Here is a 2408-nt window from a genome sequence, read left to right as displayed (position 1 = left end):
CCACGTCTCTGCCTCTGGCGGCAGGAGCGTGCATCCTGTGGAGCTGCGTCCCGAGAAGCGCCCGAGGGCCTGGCCGAAGGCTGGGGATGGGGGTGGGGATAGTTGGTCTTTTACACATTTTTTTTAAGCAGGGATTAATCCTACGGCCATTTTTTGTGGTACTTGGGCCTCTGATCTTTACCAGGAATCACTGTGTTTACATGAAGTGACAATTTGATACTGTATTTGATATAGAACTATTTTTGTTACCGGGGTTCACAGGGCACTGGGTGACCTGGGGGCTCCCGGGGACTCGACGGCGCCCTCTGAGGCCACCTGCTCCCAGGTGCGAGGGGGCCCCGGAGAATCGGGCAGAGTCGCTACAGACCGGCGGCGCAAAACCAAGGAAATTCCTTCATCTGTGTAGGTTAATTTTCAAAAGAACATGTAAACTATAAGAGGTTAACTTTCTTTTCTACAGAAAAATGAGGGGACTCCTGATTTTTTAACACTCTTCACTGACTTAGGGTATTTTTATTGTTTTTACACGTAAAGATGCTGTTTTGGCAGGTGTCACCCGAACCGACGCCGGGCCCGGGAAGCCCTGCGCTCGGCCGCCCCCGCCCCGGGTCCCGCGTGGCCGTGCCGTGAGCACGGGAGCAGAATTTATTTTATTCCACTCGAGGCAGAACTGGAAAGAAAACTCTTCTGTTCTACTGTTTTTATGTGTGTTTCAGAAACAGATCCTGTTGTCTGGAAGTGCTTCTGTGTCTGGTTGGGGCAGACGTTTCTGTGTGTGCGTGTGTGTGTGTGCGTGTGTGTGTGTGTGTGTGTGTGTGCGCGCGCACGCGCGCCCAGCGCGACCGTGTGTCTATAGCCTCCAGGCTGCTGGCAGGGGGTCACTGTACGGCCCGAGCCCCAGGCCACTGCAGCCCCGCCGCGGCCCCGGTCGGCAGGCGGGTCAGGCCTCTCTGAACCGTGTAGTGGGCGGCGGGCAAGGTCTGCAGCTCTTTCTGGAAGCATGTAAGTTATTTGGAAAACGATGAGTCACGTAATTTACTTAATATATTGACTGTTCAGACACCGTGCCTGCCGTCCCTGCCTGGGGTTGGCCCCGTTTCTGTGACCTCTTCCTCATGAAGGCACTTTAAAACTTCGCGTTTCAGCCACTGTTTTTTTTTTTTAACCTTCTGATGTAAATGAAGTTTAAAAGTCAGAATTCTTTATTGTATGGATGGAGTTTGAAATAAATATCGGCAACTCTTGCAGTCTGCCTTCATCTATAGAGGGTCAGGGCCTGAAACTGGGCGGTGATGCTAGGGCTGCCCTCACTGGGGGGGCCGCCCTCACTGGAGTGCCCCCAGACTCCAACGCGAGTGAGCAGGCCCCCAGGCTCTTCACAACGGCCGCCTTTCTCCCCACTGGACGCCAGCGCCTGTGCCCCCTCGCCCTCCTCAGGGGCAGGACAAGGTGAGGCCTGCCCCTGCTCGGCCACTGGTCACTGAGAAGACCTGGCTGCCAGGAGAGAGGGTGCAACGCCAGGGGGAGCACAGGCTCCTCAAAGCCAAGTCGCCCTGGGCTGCCGTGTCCCCTCCACCCCCGGGGGCATCCCCCAGACTCGAGCGCCTCTGCCCCTCGCGTTCACTTGATGCCTGCTGACACCCGTGCCCGCAGGGCATCTGTCTGTGGAAAGCGGCTCAGCAGTGATGCTTGGAGAAGCCATAGAAGGAGCCTTGTCCCTGCTGGTCCTGTGCTCAGGATGCCGCACGTGTGGCTCCAAACAGGCTCAGCTCAGCTCTGCTCAAGTGAAACCAGGGGCTCCGGGCAGAGAGCAGCCCCTAAAATACCCCTCTATCCGGAACACCAGAAGGCCACCTGCTTAGAGACGGGGTCACTGCGGGTGCAGCAGGTTGAGACGGGGTCACTGCAGGAGCAGCAGGTTGAGATGGGGTCACAGTGTCTCCTGTCCAATGACTGGGGTCCTTAGAAGAAGCAGGAGATTCACACACACACAGAGGGCAGCGGAGGCAGAAACTGCTCAGTGTGGCCAGGCCCAAAGGCCACTGGTGCCTCGGGAGCTGGAAGAGGTGAGAAGGACCCTCCCCAGAGCCTCAGAGGGAGCACAGCCCTCCGACACCGGCACCCAGACCTGGGACAGGCTAGATCCTGTGGCTGGGAGCCGCTGGGTGCGGGGCTGGGTGGGCAGCTAGAAGGGCACACAAGGAGTCCAGTGACTGCAAGGCACTTGGCCTGAGAAGGTGGTGGCCAGGGAGGAGGAAGCTGGCATGCTGGCCACTCATGGCGGGGGTGGCGGGGGCCCTTCTGGAGCCTTCACAGGACACAGGACGCCCCCAGCTCTCAGCAGGCCTCGCCAGCCCCCCTGCCCCGTGAGGAGAGTGAGGCTCAGAGGAGTGAGCCCCTCTAAAGCT

Source organism: Bison bison, unplaced genomic scaffold (genome assembly GCF_000754665.1).
Source record: "Bison bison bison isolate TAMUID 2011002044 unplaced genomic scaffold, Bison_UMD1.0 scf7180017864527, whole genome shotgun sequence".
Classification (NCBI taxonomy): Eukaryota; Metazoa; Chordata; class Mammalia; order Artiodactyla; family Bovidae; genus Bison; species Bison bison.
Note: the sequence above shows the minus strand (reverse complement) of the source record.